The following is a 23,932-nucleotide window of genomic DNA, read 5'->3' as shown; positions in this document are numbered from 1 at the left end:
GGCCTGGAGTCAGGAAGATTCGTCTTCATGAGTTCAAATCTGGCCTCAGACATCTACTATGTGATCCTGGGCAAGTCACTTAATCCTGTCTGCTTCAGTTTCCTTAACTATAAAATGAGCTGGACAAGGAAATGGCAAACCACTCCAGTATCTTTGCCAAGAAAACCTCAAATAGGGTCACAAAGAATCAGACACAACTGAACAGCATAAATGTCAGTTATGATGATGGTGATAATGATCAGTGGTGCCAGTATTATTATTCCTTACAGAGGCCTTTCCTGATTACCGCTCATTGTCAGTGCCCTCTGAAATGACTTTGTTTTTATTTTACATATGTTTTGTATTTATTTGTCTATCTATGCTCCACAAAGCCATTCTTTGATGCCTCATTGTGATGTGAAGGTAACCCTGTGTTCCTGAAACCTATGTCAGTGGAACACAAGTTCTGACATGTTCTACCAAGCTGCAAAGGCTTTGAGTACAGTCTTGGCAACTGATTATATCTGCTTTCTGAGGAGTAGCCTTGCTAAGCAGAGAGAGGTTGATCACCAATAGGCTAACCACTCCGTAATGAAATCTTTGACCATGGCCAAGCAACAAGAAACATATAGAGAATAGTTCCAGAACCTTGTAGCCCCCTTCCATTTCTGCAGTAATGATGGCAGAATGACAAGAAAGAGCCAGAGGATGCTAAGATTGATGAGTTTTTAGACCGTGTCTGGGAGCTGGTAAGAGACGCCATAGTGCATAGAGTGCTGGGTCTGAAATCAAAAAGACTCATTCTTGTGAATCCAAATCTGGCCTCAGATACTTCCTAGCTGTGTGACCCTGGGCAAAGCACTTAACCCTGCTCACCTCAGTTTCTTCACCTGTAAAATGACCTGGAGAAGTAAACAGCAAAGCACTCCAGTGTCTTTGCCAAGAAAACCCCAAAATGGAGTCATGAAGAGTTGGACACCACCGAAAAACAATTCAACAACAAGAAGACCATCTATAAATTTTGACTTATCTGATGGTGCTCTAATTGTAAGAGCTTTGTTTAATGACCAGACGTACTAATATAGGAAATGAATTCTAGCAATTTCACTTGACTTTGCATCATTTCATGTTGTCTCTGCATGCTTTTTCTTTATATTTATTATTTTTTTACCATACAGCATCATATTTATTTGTCATGATTTGGCAAACAAGGATTGGCCATGGTTTTACTCTGTTTCGATGACCTTAAGAGAGAAAGAAAAAGGGAAGAACAATAGAATATGCTAGGGGAGAAATGAGGATGAAGGGCATTAGAACTATTTCTCATAATTGGGGTGCACATGGAGAGTATACAAGTATGGAGGAAGGAGTAGTGGGAGTGGGTTTCACATGAACCTCACTTTTATCTCAACCAGACAAAAGAGGGTTGAACTCTGAAAGAAACTGGAAGAAAAAAAAAGCTAAATGAAAGGATGACTTAATAGGTTCTCTTTCGAAGGGCAAATAAGGAATCAACAGAGGTGACAAGCAACATCATTTCTTAGGTATTTGGTCAGCTTGTATTGTGATGCTCATGAGAAGTATTAGCAAAAAGACAACCATGGCTTTTCCTGACAGCAGACAAGATGGCGGAAGTGGAGGAGAAGAAGAAGCGAACCTTCAGGAAGTTCACTTACCGTGGCGTGGTCCTGGATCAGCTGCTGGACATGTCCTATGAACAGCTCATGCAGTTGTGCAGTGCTCAACAGCGGCGGCGGCTCAGTAGGGGTCTTCGGCGCAAACAGCATTCCCTCCTGAAGCGCCTGAGGAAGGACAAGAAGGAGGCGCCCCCCATGGAAAAACCCGAGGTTGTAAAGACACACCTTCGCGACATGATCATTCTGCCAGAGATGGTGGAAAGAATGGTGGGTGTCTATAACGGCAAGACCTTCAATCAGGTAGAAATTAAGCCCGAGATGATTGGACACCACCTGGGTGAATTCTCTGTCACCTACAAGCCTGTGAAACACGGCCGGCCGGGTGTTGGAACCACCCACTCCTCTCGTTTCATCCCTCTCAAGTAACCCAGATCCCAACAATAAAAATAAGAAGCTTCTTAAAATAAAAAGACAACCATGAAACCAGTTGCATCTCATGTAACATCATTGCAGAGAATGAAGAGATACTGAAATTCAACAAAGAATTCAGTAAGAGCCTCCAAATTCAATCAACATATACTTTGATATTTAGTGACTTCAACGCAAAGGTAGGAATATGTGAGAACGGTAAGATGTGTATTAGAAAACATGGATCAGGAATAAGGAATGAGAAAGCAAGGGTTTATATATACTACCCAGAAGCCTCCTGCCTATGTATTATAAATACTTAAGGAAAGAATCAGTAGTTACTGTTCATTATTAGTACTGAATAATGTCACTGAAATGAAATTAATTATATATTTTTCTTGTATTTTTGAATGAATGAACAAAAAATGAAATGAAACGAATGAATGAAAAGAGCATTTACTTGGTGCTTATTCTATCTGGTTGAGATAAAAGTGAGGTTCATGTGAAACCCACTTCCACTACCCCTTTCTCCACAAGCTGAGGATACAAAAGCATCAAAGAGCTCATACTCTAATAGGGAAACAACATATACATTAATCTGACTATTTTATAGTCTAAATATATACATATCCACTTCATTTCATTTAAATTACCAATTTTGTGGGTTATATAGTTGGGAAAACTAATTTCTAATAATTCCCTTTATTTCCTCATCATTTGTAAATTCTACTTTTTCACTTCTGACATTGGTCATTTGAGTTTCCTTTATATTTTTAAAATATCAATTAGCTAATGGTTTATTTAATTAACATTTTCCTGAAAAAAAATTCCTAGTTTCATTTATCTGCTCAATTTTTTTTACTTTCAATTATATGAAACCCTTCTTTATTTTTCATAATTTCTCCTTTTGTGTTTAGTCATTTTTTTATGTTGCTTTTTTAGATTTTTCAATTGCAAGCTGAATTCTTTGACCTGTTCTTTCTCTCTTATTGATAAGAATGTATTTAAAGATATAATTTTTCTGCTTGGTCAAGACTGATTTGGTTCATCCCAAAGTTTTGGCATATTGTCTTATGGTCATTTTAAAAAATGAAATTATCTACTTTTTAAAGATTTATTCTTTGTCCCACCAATTCTTTAGGATTAAATTATTTAGTCTTCATTGAAGTTTGTATCCTTTTTTCAAAGACCCTTTATTTTTATAAATCTGTTATGTTTTGGTCTGTAAAGCACATGTTTAATTTTTTCTGCATTTCGTTATTAAGTTTTCCTGCTCTGGCACATGATTAATTTTTGTAAAGGTGCCATGCACCACTGAGAAATACTTAAATTTCTTTCTACTCCCATTTACTACTATTCAGAGAACTATCATCTCTAACATTTTTCAAGTTCTATCCAGGTTCAAAACTTTCTTATTTATCATTTTATTAGATTTTTTTTCTACTTCTGCAAAGGTTCTCAACTGTTATATTTTCATTATTTCACCATGTACTTTTCTATTAAGTAATTGGATCTTATTTCATTCAATGTGTATATGTATGTATACATATGTGTGTCTATATATATTATATATATATATACATAAAAATATATATATGTATATATATAAATGTTATTTCATTGTCTATAGTACCCGTAAGCATAATGTGATTTCTCTACTCATCTCTTTTAACCAGGACTCTTCATTGTTGCTGTGAGAACATGTTGTGTGAGAACATGCTTGCTATCACTACTTTTTTTTTTAGTTTAGATGACCCAATAAATTCTGCTCTACTTTCTCATTTTAACCCTTCATGAACATATTTCAAGTGTGTTTCTTGTAAATAAAATATTGTTGGATTTTCTTTCTAATTTTTCTACTATCCTCTTCTACTTTATTGGTGAGTTCATCTTATTCAAATTTAATTGTAATTGTTGATTATTTCCTTCTATTGAACCACTTACATATTTTTTCCTTCCTTCCCTTCTCTTTACAAAAAACAAGATGATGAAAGAGAAGAGATATGATTGACACTAGTGATCTGTAATTAAGGTGATCTGCTTACATTCTGCTCCCATTGCCTAATCATCATTTCTTACACTTTCATTCTTTCCTTGTAATCCTCCTTTTATAATTTACCCTTTGAAGTTGAAATTTGTTTTGCTTGTGACTAAACTTTACCCTCCCTCCTAAACCTGTTTTCCGTTTCAGGTCCCTACCTCTTTTCCTTTTGAGTCTGATGTATTACAACACCAAATTCTTTGAACATATGTGTATTCAACATGTCTTTCTTCAATTCAGATAAGAGTGAGATTCATGTAATGACTATTCCACATACTCTGCCCTCATTGTTGTTTGCTCTTTAGATGTACCCTAAATATGAGAAATAGTAAGCCCCACCCCTTTTTTCCTCATTTCTTCTCCATTATTTTCCTTTTTTTTCCCTTTTCTTTCCCTTTTCTTTTCTCTCTTAAGATCACCAAAATGGAACAAAATAACCCCCAATTCTTCTGTTTGTCTTAATTCTTTATATGACCCATGAAATCCTTCCAATTCTAAAGTCTTGATTTTCTCTTTTCCTTTTGTTTGAAAATAAACATTTCATCTTAATTTAGTCCCTATCAATTGCTTAAATATATTACCTTTCTAAATTCTTCTTATTTCTGTGTTTTCATTTCAAAATTTGTACTCAGCTGTGCTCTTTTCATCACGAATGCTTGTAAGTCCTCTATTGCACAAATGGTCCATTTCATCTTTTTTTCTTGTGAGGTAAATTATTCTTGCTTATAAACCTTTATCTTTTGCTTTTTGGAATATTGTATTCTGAGATTTTCTCATCTTTGTAGGAGTAACTGCCAGGTCTTGTGTAATTCTGACTGTAGCTTCTTGGCATTAAATTCTTTCTGGCTGTTTGTAGTATTCTCTTTGACCCAGAAGCTCTGGATTTTTTTTCTACTACCTTTCTGGGAGTTTTCATTTTGGGGTTTCCTTCAGGAGATAACTAGTGGATTCTTTCCAATTTCTCTTTGCCCTGTGGTTCTAAATAAGTCTGAGCAGATTTTGCTTGTGATTTTTAAAAAATATGGCATGTGACCATTTATTGTTCATAGAATTCATGATGATTTTTAAATTGTCTCTCCTTGATTTGTTTTCCAGGTGAGTTGTTTTTGACAGTGGATAACTTATGGGCCTTCCTTTCCTTTCCTTTCCTTTCCTTTCCTTTCCTTTCCTTTCCTTTCCTTTCCTTTCCTTTCCTTTCCTTTCCTTTCCTTTCCTTTCCTTTCCTTTCCTTTCCTTTCCTTTCCTTTCCTTTCCTTTCCTTTCCTTTCCTTTCCTTTCCTTTCCTTTCCTTTCCTTTCCTTTCCTTCCTTCCTTCCTTCCTTCCTTCCTTCCTTCCTTCCTTCCTTCCTTCCTTCCTTCCTTCCTTCCTTTCTTTCTTTCTTTCTTTCTTTCTTTCTTTCTTTCTTTCTTTCTTTCGATCTTGTTTTTGATAGTTCTTGTTTCCTGGAATCATTGAATTTGGTTTGTTTTTTTAGGGAGTCTGTTACTTGGGTGATCTTTTCTATCTTTTATTCTAAGCTATTTATCCTTCCAATTCTTTCTATCATAATTCTTTTTGACTTATTATTTCATTTTTTATTATTTGCTTGATGACTTTCAGGTACTCTTAAAGTCCTTAGGCCAAGTTTTCTTTCTTTCTTTCTTTAAGGCTTTGATTATAATTATTATGGATAGAGTTAATCTTTTCTTCTGGATTTTTCTCTTAAATGATCCTTGAAACATGATATTTTTGGGGGGTATTTGGTGTCTTTTGCTTACTTGTATCTTCAGCCTCAGTTCCTGTTTCAGGATTTTGTGCCAGGGTCAGGGTCTGCCTGTTCCTGTACTCGTGGGCAGGGTGGACAGTCAGGCTATGTTTGGTTTTGACCTTGCTTCCCTGAGATCCTACCACTGCCTTCCACTTCCTTTCCTATGTCTACACATGCTTCAGTGTCCCTGTCAGAATTCTATGGTTTGTTTTCCCTAGTCAGGGGACTGCCACGTTGTTTCATTCCCACTGGGGCTTCCCTTTATGAGCACTGCTAATCTAGAAGAAGGCAACCAGGATGTTAAAAAAAAAAAAACCTTGAGGTGATTGAAGGAACTGGGAATATTTAGCCTAGAAAAGTAAAACAACTTGGGAGAAGGGGGTGACACATGCTATCTGTAATCAAGTTTTTAAACAGGTATCATGTAGACATGGTATTTAACTTGTTCTCTTTGGTCTAGGAGGCAGAAATAGGAGAAACAGGTAGAAGTTGCAAAGAGGCAAATTGAGGGGTGATGTTAAGAAAAAAACTTCCTAAAAATTAGAGTTGGATAGTCTGCCCTGGAATTAGTAATTCTCTTCTCATTGGTGATTTTTCCATTTTTCATGTAGGCTGCATGACCACTTATTGGGTATGGCATAGTGGGGATTCCTTTGGAGTACAAGTTGGACTAGTCACTAGTTAGACTATTCAACTACTTGGTTCCTTCCAACTCTCAAATTCTGTGATTCTGTGATTCCTTTGATCTCCCACCTCTTCTAAGGATAACCTTTTCAAGAGTCCCTTCATCTGACATGTTTTAGACTGATGGTATCAAACTCAAATAGAAACAGTGGCCACTAATTCATACGTAAGGATCTCTCAGAAAACATGTTAGTTTTGTTTTAAAGTATAATATTATCTGAGTGGCCTACACTTAGGTAGTTTCCAAAAAAGTCACATAGATTGCTTGAGATGTATATCAACACTATTTATATATGTATATATGCACATATATGTATATCAACAACATTTATTGTATTTTATTTATTTTGTTAGCTATTTCCCAGTTACATTTGAATTTGGTTTGCCTTCCACTTGGGAGTACTATGATCATTTGATCAGTGTGTTTGACACACTGCTTTAGACCATTCTCTTAAACTGCTGCATTTAATAATCATGGAGTTATGTGATATATTTGCAGCTTTTTTCATGCTCAATTCCCATTGACATTAATATTATACTTGGGGTTTAGAGCAACTCACTTTGTAGCAACAATAAACTGGAAACTAAAGGGGTTCCCAACATTTGGGGAACAGTTGAACACATTAAGTCCTAGAAATATGATGAAAGAGATGGTTTCAGAAAGGAAAAAAGAAACTGGGAGAAGTTGTATGAACTGAGTGAACTGAGCAGAACCAGGAGAACCATTTGTAGGATGACAACATTGTAAAGACAACTTTAAAAGGCTAAAGAACCCTAATCAATGTAAGGGACTGACCATATCTCCAGGGGACAGGTGATGGAATATGCTATCTGCTTCCTGATAGAGAGATGATGGACTAAATATGCAGAATGAGACATAAAATTTTGGACATGACCAACATGGGAATTTGTTTTGTTTGACTATGCATGCTTATTTATAGCTAGTATTTGTATAGTGTTTTAAGGCTTACTAAGCACTGTATATGTGCTATCTCATTTGACCCTTACAACAACCTTGGAGGTAGGTGCCATTATTATCCATTATTGTCATTATTATCTGTAGGAAAACTTTGTTATTTATTATGTATTGTTTAAATATAGCTTTGTGTGACTATATATTGGTTAACCCAGGATGTGCAGGACCCATAGGTCATGCTGCCCTTAGACACTCTCCAGGGTATCCAGAGATTGCTGTAAGGAATGCTTGGACCCCACCCAGGTCTTGTGTTGGGACTTTACTTAAAGCTTGAGTTTTGACTTCACCCAAATGTTATTGAATGATGATATACATCTCAAGCAATCTATGCGCCTTTTTTTGGAAGCTACCTAAGAGTAGGCCACTCAGCTGCTTGTCCTTGCTCCCTTATTCAAATTCTATATCATGTAAAACTCACAAAGGCTCCTAGGGGGTGCAGTGGATAGAGTGCCAGGCCTGCAGTCAGGGAGACTCAGCTTCAGAGTTCAAATCTGGCCTCAGTCACTAGCTGTGTGACCCTAGGTAAGTCACTTCACCCTGTTTGCCTCAGTTTCCTCATCTGCAAAATGAGCTGGAGAAGGAAATGACAAATCATTCCAGAATCTTTGCCAAGAAAACCCTAAATGAGGTCATGGAGAGTCTGAATTGAACAACAATGGAGACACACCTTTTTCCAGCTCTCTCCTCTGCCTTACAATAAATTTTTTCTAAAACTCTTTTGAAGATTTGTTCTCAGGAAACTGAGGCAGAGAAAGTTTAGATGTCTTGCTCATAGGCAAACAGCTAGTGTCTAAGGCAGGATTCAAATTCAAGTCTTCATGACTCCAAGTCTGCACTCTTAACCTCTCTGCCACCTAGCTGTTAAAAGGTTTTGTTTTTCTTACTTTCCTGGGTGGGAAGGAAAGAAAATAAATGCTTGTTAATTGAAATAAATACAATTTTACAAATGATTATACTTGAGTGTCTCTATTCCTCTCCATAATCCTTCTGCCCAGAATTTGTCTGGAAGGAAGCCCTTTGTCTTCCCTTATTTACGTAGGCTCCCGCCACCTCCATGAAGCATTCTAGATTAACAGAAAAGAAATGACACATTGCTACACATTTGCTTTTTTACAACTCCCAGACAGGGTCTTCTCTAGCCAAAATTATGATGACTGGCACCATTTCCTAATTGACTTTGTATCTTTGTGTGTTTTATATCTTTTCTCATCTATAAAGTGGGGATCATAATACCAGTTCTCACTGCACAGAGTTTTTGAAACAAATAAAGTAATATACACAAAATGTTTTGTAGTTCGTAAAGAGCTGTATAAATGTCAGTTGTTATTATAAACTGTCTGTCGAATGACATGTTGAATGGTGTCCTCCCATTTCTCTTTCCTTTGACCTTTTCCTCATCCTGACACAAGTAAACAGGCGAACAGGTAAACCTTTATGTTGTCCAAAGCTCCCCACTGAAACGTTCCATGCAGACTGCATTGCCCTCTCTACGCAGGCTGCACAATTACCTCTTCCTCCTTCCCCCTCCTATTTGATCGATGCCTTCTCACCAGCTGAAATGATTGATTAATTAATTCCTAACAAATGTATTAATGACTTACAGTTTTATGTGTTCTTTTTCCCAGGATTTTGTCAAAAGAGAGTGACTTTAGATCTCTTAACTTAAAGGAATAAAATTTCTAATGGTGAAATTTCAGATTTTAACATCACTGATTGGCACATTACTAATTGTCTTCTGTCTGTGTGGCAACTGGAATGAAATGATGAAGGGCAAGGACTCTGTCTTATACTTCTTATATCTTATATATCTTCTTAAATATACTAGATGCCTTATATCTATATATATAGTCATATATCTATATCTATATAAAGTTCTTATCTCTTATACTATATATCCCAATTAGTACCATGCATCTAACAGGAGCTCAATAAATGCATAGTGAATTAACTTCCTTCATACCAAAGTGATTTTTGTTCTGATATACTCTGTTCAATTCAAGAAGCATCTACTATGTGCACAGCACTGTGCTAGGTGATAGGGAGATATAAAATTTACTTGAGGTCCCTTATGGAATTTATGTATGGTCTTACGGAAGTTTAGGGTATATACATGGCTAATTAAAAGTCTACAATTCAACAAACATTTATTTAAGCATCTGCTATTTTCAGGGTGTTATGCTAGGCTCTAGTGATACAAAAATAGATATGATAAAGACCCCTTCTCAAGGCACATATAATCTAAAATAATATTAGTCAAGTGCCTTAGAGAGGAGCCAAAAAAATTGCTAGATGACAATGAAGATGGGTGGGAAGTCATTAGAAGCCAAGTGAACTAAGGAATAATTTCCAAAAGAGATGGCATTCGGTAAGAATTCTATAGAGGTGAGGAAAGATTGTGTGGGAGGGGGTAGAAAGGGATCTTCAGGGATAAGGAAGCACAGGGTATGTTCAGGGGACAGACTCATCTAGTTCAACTAGAGTATAGCATGTTCAGAAGAGAATAATGTGAAATGAGACTAAAAATTCTCTGTTCCCAGACAATTCATTAAATGAAAGAGTTGGACTGGATAGTTTTTAAGGCCTATTTCTGCTTTAAAATCCTATGTAAGTGCTCTTGGGGATGAAGCTTCTAACCTACAAATCTAATGATTAAATCTTGATTGTCATATGTGTGTGTGTGTGTGTGTGTGTTTATATTTATAATGGTTGTTCCAAAAAAGTCTTAAAGCAGTTTTAAATTATTGTATATATATTTCTTTATCTGTCTATCCATCCATCTTTCTATCCGTCCATCTGTCTATCATCTTTATCTCTCTCCTATCTATCTTTTTATGTCTCCCTGTCTATCTCTCCATTTATCTGTGTATCTATCATCTATCTATCTATCTATCATTATCTCTCTCCATCTGTATCTGTCTATCACCATTATCTTTCCTCATTGGTGTCTGTCTGTCTGTCTACCTTCCTACTTATATACCTATCAACCTATCTTTGTTTCTCATCTGTCTATCTATCTACCTATCTGTCTATCTCTCTTTATCTTTCCCTTGTCTGCATCTATATATCTATCTATCCTGTGATGTAGTGGATAGAAAGCTCATGTCTTGCCTCTGACACATAGAGACCAAGCACATCAGTTAACCTCAAAGTGTTTTAAGCACCTCTCTAAGATGATAAGGTGCAGAAAGAGGTGCTTCCCTGCATTGGTAGAGACGTTTCCTCTATATGAGGCTCTCTATGAGAATGAATACAGAGAGGTCCCCTATGCGAATGAAATCATAGGTCCAGTTCCTATCCCTATTTAAATGTATATTCTTAATCACTTAAAAAGGACTTAATTTCGTTTTTAAAAAATGCACCTGTCTTATGTTCATTGACAGTATTTTCATTAGGTGTTGGTCTGAGTTAGCATTTCTGTTAGCTGCTTGATCCTAGAGGGCGTGACTGAACACAGACAGCTCCCCTTAGCTCCCTTGGCACGGGGAGCATGCCTGGGAGGATGCATCATTGCCCAGAGAAGCTCTTCTTGGTAATCCCCTGGGTAACAATGGGGACTGGAAGGGAGTGGAAAGCTTTGGCTTTTTATAACTGATGAAATTTGCCATCTGAGAGTCTGAAGGTTTTGTGCTCTACATCCTGTCTCCTCTGACTGAGTTTCATTTTTATGAGGAACATTTACCACAGGGTTGTCCTTCCTGCTGCCCTCCCATATTTTATTCTTGTGGCTATGCACAATACACACAGAACGAAGCATCAGCAAGGGGAAAATGCTTCCTTAGGCGTGCTAATATTACCCTGTAGGTATTGAAAATTTGCCTTGAACACATGCTGTTATCAGCAGATGCTAGTTTCTATTTAAAAGGTATTTTAATTCTAGCATAAAAAAATTCTATTTAAAAGGGCTGCACAGCTAGCATGCATCAGATGTAGAGGGTCTTGCTGGCTTTGAGGCCAACAAGCTCTGTATCTATTATTCTACTACATATATATATGTGTGTGTGTGTGTGTGTGTGTGTGTGTGTATATATATAATATATACTGCATATATCCCTATACTGTATATGTCCCCTTATTGTATATATTGTATATGTCTCCATACTCAGGTGGAGCAGTGCCTGAAAGGACAACTCTGCGACTGAACTAACTGTATGATTATCCCTTTGGCATTGCAACTTTCCCCACCACGGTTTTCATATATCGCAGGTCAGCATCAGAAATTAAATAGGGATTTGGGGGAGTTTTGCGGAAGCTACAGATGACACATGAAGGCCAATAGACAACACAGAAAAAGTTTAGAAACTCATCAATGCATAATATATTCATAGTATGATATAATATTAACATATTTTATCTTTTAATATCATAATAATTCAGACTTCTTCTCTGGTATGAAGGTTGGGCCAAAAATTTTATACGGATTTTCCAGATGGCTGGGGTACCACATCCCAAACTCCTGTGCCCCTAAACCTGGCGATGTGGAAGGGATAATTATGTTCTGTATGTATAAGGATGCATGATCCTCATTGACTGAGAGACTGAAGAAGGAACTTTGAGAGAGGAGATTCAGAGAGTCAGTCTACTAGCAGTTCTTTTTTTGTTTTGTTTTGTTTTTTGTTTTTGCTATGCAATTGGGTTAAGTGACTTGCCCAGGGTCACACAGCTAGTGTTATGTGTCTGAGGCCTGATTTGAACTCCTGAATCCAGGGCCGGTGCTCTATCCACTGCACCACCTAGCTGCCCCTCTACTAGCAGTTCTTAAGTCCCTTCTATGTGCCAGGCACTGTGCTAAATGCTGAATATACACAGAAAGGTCAAAGATGGACCCTACTCTCAAGGAGCTCACAGTCTAAGGGGGGAGACAACATGCAAACAACTACGAACAAATAAGACATAGACAGGATAAACTGGAGATATTCAACAGAGGGAAGACAGTATAATTAAAGGGGATCAAGGAAGACTTCTTGTATAAGGTGAGACTTGAGATGAGACTTCAAAGAAGTCAGAGAAGCTAGGAGGCAGAGATGAGAGCAGAGAGAGTTCCAGGCTCTGAAATGACACTGAAAACACTCAGTGAAATATAAATATTTAAATGGCTATAAGGACCTCTCAGAATTGCTGACATGTAGGGAAAGCCAGCTTTCCAACCCCGACATGGTTTTTGACTTCCAATGTTTATAACCCCAGAGTAGACTAAGAGGTCAAAGTCAAAGTAGACTAAGAGGCTAAGAGTAGACTCCCCTTGATGAAACTGTTCTTTCTCTTTGGGAGCTTCTTAATCTCAGCCAAAGATCTCCTTTACTCTTGTAAAAGGATTTATTCTTTGGTCCATTCTAACCTTTCTAACTTTCCCAATTTCTGTTTACTGTTTACCTTCATTAAAAGGAGCTACTAGGTACTTTGGTGGAGTTGTGAAGCGATCAAACATTCTGGAGAACAATTTGGAATTGTGCCCAAAGGGCTATAAAACAGTGCATACCCTTTGATCCAGCAATACCACTACTAGGTCTGTATCCCAAAGAGATCAGAAAAAAGGGAAAGGGGCCCACATGTACAAAACTGTTCATAGCAGTTCTTTTTGTGGTGGCAAAGAATTGGAAATCGAGGGGATGCCCTTCAACTGGGGAATAGCTGAACAAGTTGTGGTATATGTATGTAATGGAATACTATTGTTCCATAAGAAATGACGAGCAGAAGGATTTCAGAAAAACCTGGAAAGACTTGCATGAACTGATGCTGAGTGAAGTGAGAAGAACCAGGAAAACATTGTATATAGTAACAGCAACACTGTGCAATGATCAACTTTGATAGACTTACCTCTTCTCAGCAATACAAGGATCTAAGACAGTTCCAAAAGACTCATGATGGAAAATGCTATCCACATCCAGAGAAAGAACTGCAGTCTGAATGCAGGCTGAAGCATACTATTTTCACTTTTTTGAGGGGGTGGTTATGGGTTTTTTTTCCCTTTTGTTCTGTTTCTTCTTTTACAACATGGAAATATGTTTTACATGATTGCACATATATAACCTATATCAGATTGCTTGCCATCTTGGGGAGGTGGGAAGGGAGAGAGGGAGGGAGAAAAATTTGGAACTCAAAATCTTTCAAAAAATGAATGTTGAAAGTTGTAATTGGAAAAATAACATAATTGGAAAAATAAAATACTATTAAAATAAGCATGTGGCTTGTTGAATTCCACTATTTTAATACCAACACAAAGTCTGTGTATACTTTCCCCAGCCTTCACTGGATTTGACCCTAAAAGACCTATGGGTTTTTTTTTCTATTTTGTGAATTTATATTTTGATAATAACTCACGTTTATAGTGCTTTAAGGTTTACAAAGCCAAAATGAGGCAATTAGTACTTAAGTGTTATTTCCCATTTAAAATATATAATATTTTATTTTTTCCTTAATTACATTTAAGTTTCAAATTCTACCCCTCTTTCCTTTTCTCCCTTCTTTCCAACTCTCCCTAAGATGATAAACAATCAGATATAGGTTATACATGTGCAGTCACATAAAACATTTCCATATTAGTAATTTTGTACAAGAAGACTCAATAAAAAAAAAGCAGAATGAAAGTAAGTGAAAAATAGCATGCTTCAGTCAGTTTTGAGACAATATCAGTTCTTTCTCTGGGGGCAGATTGTATACTTCATCATTAGTTCTTTGGGATTGAAAAGACCTATGTTTTAATTCTTGTCCTGCAGTTTACTACATGTCCTTATGGTACAAATCTCTTTACTGGTCCAACACTTTTCATCTATAAAACAATAATGTTACTTATATTTCTATAGTTCTGTCTGATTTTTTAAAGCTTCTTCCTCTCCTTATATAGTCACATGAGGTAGGTAGAACAGGTATTATTATGTCCATTTTACATATTAAAAAAACCAAACAAACCCAGAATCAGAAAGACTAAGTGAATTGCCTAGAATCTCAGAGCTTGGATTCAGAGGTGATAATCAAATCTGGATCACTTGACACCATATTCTGTACCCTTTCTCTAGCACCATATTTTGTTTTGCTTTTTAAATTTGTTGTCACTTAATAGTATTTGAATTTTTCCCAATTACATGTAAATTACATGTAAAGATAGTTTTTGACATTCATTTTTATAAGATTTTGAGTCCCAAATTTTTCTCCCTCCCTGCTCTCCCTTCTCCCTAAGTCAGCAAGCAATCTGATAGAGGTTATATATGTACAATCATGTTAAACATTTCCACTTAGTGATGTTGTGAAAGAAGAATCAGAACAATAGGGAAAAGCCATGAGATAGAAAAAAAAGTAAAAATAGTGTGCTTCAATCTGCATTCAGAATCCACGGTTCTTCCTCTGCATGTGGATAGCATTTTCCATTATGAGTCTTTTGGATGTGTCTTAGACCATCATATTGCTGAGAAGAGCTAAGTCTATCAAAGTTGGTCATTGCACAGAGTTGCTGTTACTGTGTACAGTGTTCTCCTGGTTCTAGTCATCGGCCTAGCACCACATTTTCTCCAGTTCAGGGGTTACCAACCTGAGTCTCCCTCATGACCCAGGGGATACATGGTCCACCATTCAGAGGACAGGGAGATGAGATAAATCCCACCCTCCCCACAATAGCCACTCCTGGCACTTATCTACAACACAACCTCACTCTCATGCCACATTCGACAAGTTTCCATCTTCTTAATGGGGTCCTTGGGGCTAACCTTGAACTCGGGAAAATTCCATCTCCCACCTCCAGTAGATTTATACATTCTTCACCCTCCAGATAACCTACTGCTATAGTAAGTACCTTGGGTCAACTCTGCCTTCTACTCTCAGGCAGTAAGGATTAAGAGCCCATCACCCCATCCTTTCTTTTTTCTTGGATCAGAGGGTCTCATAGGATAAGTAGGCATGGGTGCAGACTTGTTGCCTGCATTACAGATTTCATTCAGTACATTACCTTTCCCCTCAAACCCATCCCTCCACTTAACTTTCCTATTTGTATTGAGAGCACCACTATCCTTTTGTTCAGGTATAAGAGGTTGAGAGGTTGTGACCCCTCAAAGACCTGAGTACAGGATAGGTCGTCTGGCGTGAATTCACAGACTCAAGAATTCTTTAAGCCAAGGTGGCAAAGCTTATTGTTACGCTTTTCAGTGGGCAAGGATTCTTAAAGGATCCTGTGAGAGACTGAGAATGCAGCTAGGGTTTATATGGAAAAGAGCATGGGAAAGAATTGCCAGGGACACTGATGAGGTAATCCAAAGGTTGAAGGTGTCTTTGGGGGCTATGGATGGGAAAGTACAGGGTGTATACCAGACAGAGAGGGAGATGACAGAGATATAGATCTTTGGAGTCTGGCAGGAGGAAGAGTCCTTGGGCTGGCTAAGGACAAAACTCCTTGGGCTGGGCAAGGCACCCCTCTCCCTCTGTCTTGATGAGAGAATGCTCTGCAACAAGGGAAAGCTTTCTCACAAGACAGGAACTTACTAAGGAATTGGGAGGCTTGCAGAGACATGATCTGAGGGCTGGGGCCTGAGCAGCCCAGCTCTGTGTAGCTGTACCAGGGACAGAGATAAGGGTCGTGCAGAGGCCCATGCATGAGTAACTGCTAGGCATAGTGTCCTTGGGCTGGGGAGTGGTTGTCCGAGACAGTGTTTCTGAGACTAGGGAGAAATTGGGGTCCAAGTACAAGCACAAGCACCCAAGCAACGCCATCACTTTCAGTCACTGAGATTAGTAACCTTGGTATCATAAGATGCTCCTCCCTCCTGTTCATCCTCCATATCCAGTCAGTGGCCAAATCTTGTCATTTCTGCTTCCATAACAACTCTCCCATCTGACCTTTTCTTTCTGCTCTACTTGACTCACTTCTTTACTTTTCTACTCACATTGCCACCACCCTATTGTAGACCCTCATTGTTTCTCACCCAGACTATTGCAGTGGACTCCAAACTGGTCTCTCCCTTCTTCAATCCAGCAGCAGTTAAGTGGTGTGGTGGATAGCAGTGGGCTTAGAATCAGGAAGACTCCTCTTCATGAGTTCAAATCTGGCCTCAGACACTTACCAGCTGTGTGATTCTGGACAAGTCACTTAGCCCTATTTGCCTCAGTTTCCGCATCTGTAAAATAAGCTAAAGATGGAAATGGTAAACCATCCCAGTATCTTTGCCAAGAAAACCCCCAAATGGAGTCACAACTGAAATGACACAACAAAATCTCTCCAATCCATCTTTGGCCCAGCTGCTAAAGTGTTTTTCTTAAAGCATAGTCTGAACATGTTATACTCAACTGTGAGTAACTTAGCTATTCTCAACAATACAGTGAGTGATCTAAGACAATTCTGAAAAATACATGATGAAAAATACTATCCACTTCCAGAGATGGAAGTCTGAATGTAGATGCAAGCATACTGTTTTTTCAACTTTCTTTTACTTTTTTTGGTCTGTTTTCTTTCACATTAATATAGAAATACGTTTTGCATGACTGCATATGTATAACCTATAACAAATTGCTTGCCTTCTCAATGAGGGGAGAGGGGAGGGAGGGAGATGATTTGGAACTCAAAATTTAACAAAAACAAATATAAAAATTGTTTTTACTGTAATTGGAAAAAATAAAATATTAAAGTGAAATGGTTGGGGGAGGGGAAAGACCCAATTCCTAACTAGCCATGAGTTGGACTAGCTGCTGAGCATGGAAGGGAGGCAGGGGATAGTTGTAAGGAGGTGAGCCTTCAACAGTAAAAGTGCCTGAGAGGAAGGTTTTTCTTTAAAATGTACTCCAGAGTTCAGATGAAGTTCATCCCTCCTGCACTCCCCAAACACACACACTCCTCTCTATTAAAGTGGATCAGTTACTATGACAACAGAGTAAGGCAATTATTCCTCTAAGTGGCTTCTCCACACTCTGGGAAGGCTTCCCTTAAAATGACTCTTTCTTTATTATGGAAGGAGATAAAGTACTGGTAATCTTCAAGTGAGAGGACTGTCAAATTGTGCACATTGGCTAATTCCTCCTGAAACCATAATTATGAGTTACACAGTTTTATTAGTGATAGAGAGGCAATCAGGAGAGCTGCATATGTTACCGCCCCAGCCCTGGCAACATTACTTACTTAGGCTGACCGGGTAGCGATTTCAGCAGATTTCAGCAGGCTCCGACCACTCAAGAGAACGCAGGTAATAGAACATTATCATGGAGAATACTGGGAAGGATTTTTTTTTTATTATTAAAAGAAGCTAATAGCATAGATCTCTGCATTTGCAATGCTGCAATGGGGGAAAAGCATTAGGAATATATTGAATACATAGGAGACAGTAAAGGCAGTATGGAGTACAGTGCAGGCAAGGGTTTGAAGCCCACACCTGATACTCACTTTGTGATACTGGGACCTCTCAGCCCACTAGCAGGGTGTGTAGGGTTTTTCTACTTAGGACATAGATCAGTTGCTATCTGTGTTGGTGGAGGGGATCCCCATGTACTACCAAAATCACTGCTGCTTCATGTGTTTGGGTATAAAAGAGTAACAAGGAAGTGAAGTGGTTAGAATGTTGGCCTTGGAATCCAGAAGACCTGAGTTCAAATCCTGCCTCTCACCTTTACCAGTTCTGTGACTCTGGGCAAATCTCAGCCTCAGTTTTCTCATCTATAAAATGGAGAGAACGATAGCACATATTTCACAGAGTTTCTGTCATCATCAAATGAGCTGACACCTGTAAAGTGCTTTTCTTTAAAGTGCTACATAAATGCTAGGGATCATAGGAGACAATAAATACAATCATCTGGGTGATTTAAAAATCTGCTCACCTATTCTGAATTTCTAGGTAGGCAAACTTTTATTTTTTTCCCAAAACATGGTTAAAAAATCTGGGGAAGATTTCAAATCTGAAAGGCTTGTTTTTTGTTTTTTACACAATATACAGGAAAAAGCCCTTGACTTGGTTTTGGGTCCTGCCTGCCACTTAATAGCTGTGTGGTTTCGGGAAAGTGAAGTATCATAGATTTAGAGCTGGAAGTCACTTCAAGGGTTATCCCATCCAATATCTGCAATTTTTTTAAACAGATTTTACAGATGAGGAAACTGAGACCCAGAGAAGAGGCCTCCTCATAAGTGATTTGCTCAGGGTCACAAGGTGGAAAATGGTAGGGCTGATATATGAACCTATACCTTTTTATTCCAAATTCAGCATACTTTCACTTTAGTGTCTTCATCTAAAAAATGAAGAAAATGTGAGGCTCAAATAAGGTAATGTATACAGAGCACTTTGTTACCATAAACTACTATGTAAATGTAAGGTGTTATTATATTCAACATTATAATAACACCATTTAGATAAAAAAAATTTGGCAGAGGTTTACAGGAGGTGTCTGAGTGAGACTACCAATCTGACTTTTTATCCTTCCTTAAATATTACCTTAATTTCTACTTTAAATATGTCCTGGGGCTGACTATCTATAAAAGTAAAGTTTATTACAAATATAAGGTTTCTTCTGGATTCATGTTGGAAGGACAGCCTTCATCCCAAGGTAGGGTGTTGTTGTTTTGTTTTGTGTTGTTTCTTTGTCTTCCATCTCCTGTATATTTACTTTATAAACCAGGGGTGGGGAACCTGTAGCTTCAAGGCCACATGTGGACCTCTAGGTCCTCAAGTGCAGCCCTTTGACTGAATACAAACTTCACAGAACAAATCCTCTTAATAGAAGGATTTCTTCTGTAAAACCTGGACTCAGTCAAAAGGCCGCACCCGAGGACCTAGAAGGCCACATGTGGCCTCGAAGCCGAAGGTTCCCTACGCCTGCTATGAATCCTAAGGTGAGTTGTTATTATTCCCTTTTTATGTTCAGAAACCTCCCACTTAGGTATCATGGATACTTTCTTTGAAGCAAGTTAAGAAATACTGGATGAGCTGTGCACCAAATAATAACACATCAAAAAATGAAAATGAATATATTCTATAAGACAGGAAATGACTGGTGACTAATGCGATGAGCGTATTCTAATAGACTGGGAATCACTGGTTATTGATGTGAGAGTCACTTCCCAACCAACTGCCCATTTATAATGAGACCATCAGTTAGAGAAAAGATCAAATCAGAATTTGAAGAATAAATTAGAAGATTCAATTAGAATGATAAATTTAGAAGAAAAAAAATAAGAAAATCTGATATGCAGCCAAGGTAACTTCAGCCTGACATATTTAAACCAGCTGATGACACTGAAAAATGGGAAGTCAATAAAAGAGGATGGATTGATGTAGACAATCACCATTTCCTAAGGAAGCTTAACTGATGTAAACCAGTCATTCTAACAAGAAGACCAAATGAGGCTATTAACCTCCACGACCAGTAAACATTTGGTCTCCTTGACAAGCAAAGAGACAGGGCAGCCAAGGGCAACACCAGTTTATAAGGTAACTTGTTTATGGAATCCTATGGAGGAGAATAGTGGAAGCTTATAAAATAGATAGAAGTAGTGAAGGGAAAAATAAATTTATAGAAAAATTGGCAGGAGATGCAGCTCAGTGAAATCACCCTCAGAGCATTTAAGGATGGAACTGTCAGGAAGACAGCCAAATAGATTTTTTTTTTCAAATGGAAAAGACTGGCCTCAAAATGATGGCGCAGCCACAGCATTTGGATTCTAGCCTCATAGTGTCTGATGTGCTGCAAGAGGAAGTCAAAATAACACTAAAGAAAACAAATGGGAAGAGCAGCTGTACCAGACCAAAGAAACACAGCAGAGCTTCCTGTTGGAAACAACATAATGTTGAGAGTGTTGGGGAATTGGTTTCCAAGATATCTGAAAGGTATCCAAAATAATTTTCCCCCAAACCAAATGTTTGGAAAGAGAATCAGACTGGAAAGGCAAACAAGGAAATGTCAAGAACTACTGACCCATATTCCTGCTTTCCCATCTCTACAAAATCTTTCTGAGAATAATCTATCTACGTATCAAGGACAGCCTCAGTGAAGTTGTGAAAACGGAATACGTAGTGTTTTTCAAATGATATGCTACAGCAGAGAACTTCTTTAGAGTCACCCAACTGATTGAAAGGTTCAGAGAATACAAAATCCCAATATGCTTATTGGGAAGGGAAAGTGAATAGGCATTTATATAGCACTTACTATGTGCCAGACACTGTACTAAATGCTTTACCAATATTAACTCACTTGACCAACAACCCTGTCAGAGAGGTGCTATTATTACCCCCATTTTACAGATGAGGAAACTAAGGCTAATTGAGGTTAAGAGTCCAGGATCACACAGCTAGTAAGTGTTGGTGGGCACATTTGAACTCAGACCTTCCTAATTCCATGCCTAGTGCTCTATCCATTGTGCCACCTGGCTCCCTATTTTGTTAACTGCAATTCTTTGCCTTACAGACTCTTCTTCAATAAGTATTCTGTGTATATGTTGAAATCATACAAAAATGGATGTAATTGGAAGATGTAATGATAGATTTTTGTTTAGTGAGCCTCTGATTTTTAGTATCAAAAGAAGCATAAAACAGGAAAACATATTCTTTTTTTAATTGTATTTTATTTTTCCAATTACATGTAAAGACAATTTTTCACATTCATTTAAAAAATTTTTAATTCCAAAGTTTTCTCCTTCCCTCTTCCTCTTCCCCCTCCCTAAAATGGTAAGCAATTTGGCATCGGTTAATATATGTGCAATCATGTTGTAAAACATATTTCCATATTAGTCATGTTGTGAAAGAAGAAACAGACCAAAAAGAAAAAAAAAGGCATGAAAAAAAATAAAGTGAAAACAGTATTTTTCGATCTGCATTCCGACTTTGTCAGTTCTTTCTTTGGATTTAGATAGCATTTTCCAGTATGAGTCCTTTGAAATTGTCTTAATATTTGTCATTGTATTGCTGAGAGGAGCTAAGTCATTCAAAACTGATTATCACACAATGTTGCTGTTACTGTGTAAATCTTCTCTTGGATTTGCTCATTTTATTTTGCATCTGTTCATGTAAGCCTTTTGTCGCCAGCAATTAAATAGCGCACCAAACGGGAAGGCGCGAAATACATGTGAGACGTGGGCCAGGCAGAGCAGTAAAGACTGACTCAGTTTATTCTTCTGAGGGCACAGAATATATAGAGAAAATCTAGCCTAACTTCAAAGAGTCCTCCCTGTGAGATATTCCCTAAAACAACTGCTGAGGACATGACAACACACAATTTCTCGTTATCAGGGTTCCTAGATTGGGTTGTATTTTCCAAGGTTTTCCTAGGCGCCTTGTCACCACCTGCATAGAGGAGTGAATGTGTAAATCTAAGGTTCAAAGAGTGAGAAGGAATGTCTCAGCAGCCTCCCTTGCAGGGGGAGATTTAGAGAGTCCTGCTTCTTAATGATTGAGCCCTGTGGGTTAAGCCTGGGCAAGAGTCAAACTCTGTCCTGGATCTTAAACCCAGGTCGGACTATTTAGAGCCAGCCCTCAACAGCCTTTCCAGGTTTTTCTAAAATCCACCTGCAGGGAAGTATATTCTTGCCAGAGGCGTTTGCCTCTGTCATGGAAAGTGGTGTCACCCCACAATGAAAGAGGGATTCCTTAGAAATGGAGAGGTCTTCCCACTCTCCTGTTTAGAAATGGCCTTGTTCTGATTTTACCAAGCCCTGGATCATTACAGAGCCTTCTAAAAGAGATCCATAGTCAGTTAAAAGAATTTGTCCTTACCAACCATACCTAAAAAAGCCACAAGGATAAAGCGTGCTAAACATCCCAATAACGGTATAAAATTAGATGGACAATTCATAGAACTGGTCCATCAGAACATATGTCTTGGACACTATGGAGAGACAGTGAATTGAACCTAGGGTTGAATGAGAGACTAAATTAATTATGTTTGGGTTACTATGTGGTACCTGTTAACAATATCCTTTTAATGACCTCGAAGAGCATTGTGGCATCATGGGTAGAAAGCTGACCTCAGAACTAGGAAGACCTAAGTTCAGATCTTACCTCTAACATATAATGGGGCTAGTTATTTAATCTCTTGTTCTTCTAGACAACTCTCTAAAGCTGTAAGTTGCAGAGAATGTGTTGGTCTATATAGGCAGACGAAGATTCCTCATCTAGGAGTATCTTCTACCAATGAAATCACAGGTTCATTCCCTATCCCAAATTCTTCCAATGATTCTGTTTACCTTGAAGTCCTAGACACAGCACCACCTGTGTCTACCTCATCTTGTAGCTATGAGGTTGATTTTTTGAAACCCACCTATAAGACTTTTAAAATATTTTAAAATATTTCTATTTTATTTTCTATTTTATTTATTTTTTAAAAATATTTCTCCTTTTAAACCACAAGTCTCTCTGTATTATCCTGCTACTCAAAAACCTTCAGTAGCTCCCTATTAACTTCTAGGGTTAATTAAATACAAAATCTCTAACCTGGGATGTAAGCCAGCAGTCTGGCTTTTATCTACCTTTTTGAAATGTATTCCATGTTACTTTCCCTTATATGTTTTCTGTTCCAGCAAATAGAACTACTATTTCCTGAATCTCATCTCCTGTTGAGGTCTGCGAGGTTGAGACCCCTCAAAGATTGGAGTACAGGACGGGGTCATCTGGAATGAATTCACAGGCTCAAGCATTCTTTAAGTCAAGGTGTCAAAGATTTATTGTTATGCTTTTCAGCAGGCAAGGATTCTTAAGGAACCTGCAAGAGACTGAGGATGGAGCTAGGGTTTATATGGAAAAGGGCATGGGAAAGGAATGCCAGGGGTACCAATTAGGTAATCCAAAGGTCCAGGTTTCTTTGGGAGCTATAGATGGGAAAGTACAGGGAGTACACCAGACAGGGAGGGAGATGACAGAAGTATGGAACTTTGGAGTCTGGCAGGAGGAAGAGTCCTTGGGCTGGCCAAGGACAAAACTCCTTGGGCTGGGCAAGGTATCCATCTCTCTGTCTTGATGAGAGAATGTTCTGCAACAAGGGAAAGCTTTCTCACAAGACAGGAGCTTACTAAGGAATTGGGAGGCTTCCAGAGACATGATCTTAGAGCTGGGTCCTGAGCAGCCCAGCACCCAGCTTTGTGTAACTGAACCGGGAGAGAGATAAGGGTCTTGCTGGGGCCCACTCATGAGTAATTGCTAGGCACAGTGTCCTTGGGCTAGGGAGAAATTGTCAGAGACAGTGTTTCTGAGACTAGGGAGAAATTGGGGTCCAAGTACAAGCACAAGCACCCAAGCACCCCATCACTCCCACTTGTGTGACTTTGAAGAAGCCTAGAATGTTTGGCTTACTAGTTTCCATCTTTGTAGAATCCTTACCTTCCCTCAAGCGTGAGATCACATGCCACTTCCTCTAGGAGGCCTTCCCTTGATGTTCTAGCATCTCAAACTCTCTGCCTTCCAAAATGGTGACTCAGTACTGAGCCTACTTGCCAATGACATCAGCCATATTCCATCTCTACCTTGAGGGCTGACCCTTTCCCTGGCCTCATTCATGAGTTCCAAGGACTATT

At 38.3% G+C, this 23,932-nt stretch overlaps 1 protein-coding gene and 1 pseudogene across 1 annotated transcript in view; both read left to right on the top strand.

The window, feature by feature from the left end:
* LOC110212850 (regucalcin-like) overlaps positions 1-23,932 on the top strand; it is a 59,632-nt gene that overhangs the window by 1,493 nt on the left and 34,207 nt on the right. The gene's annotated exons all lie outside the window — the stretch shown is intronic.
* LOC110212851 (small ribosomal subunit protein uS19 pseudogene) lies at positions 1,587-2,068 on the top strand (annotated as a pseudogene).

Source organism: Phascolarctos cinereus, unplaced genomic scaffold, assembly GCF_003287225.1.
Source record: "Phascolarctos cinereus isolate Bilbo 61053 unplaced genomic scaffold, phaCin_HiC Scaffold_726;HRSCAF=1367, whole genome shotgun sequence".
NCBI lineage: Eukaryota > Metazoa > Chordata > Mammalia > Diprotodontia > Phascolarctidae > Phascolarctos > Phascolarctos cinereus.
The sequence above is the reverse complement of the archived record's forward strand: the minus strand, read 5'-3'. Positions and strand labels throughout refer to the sequence as shown.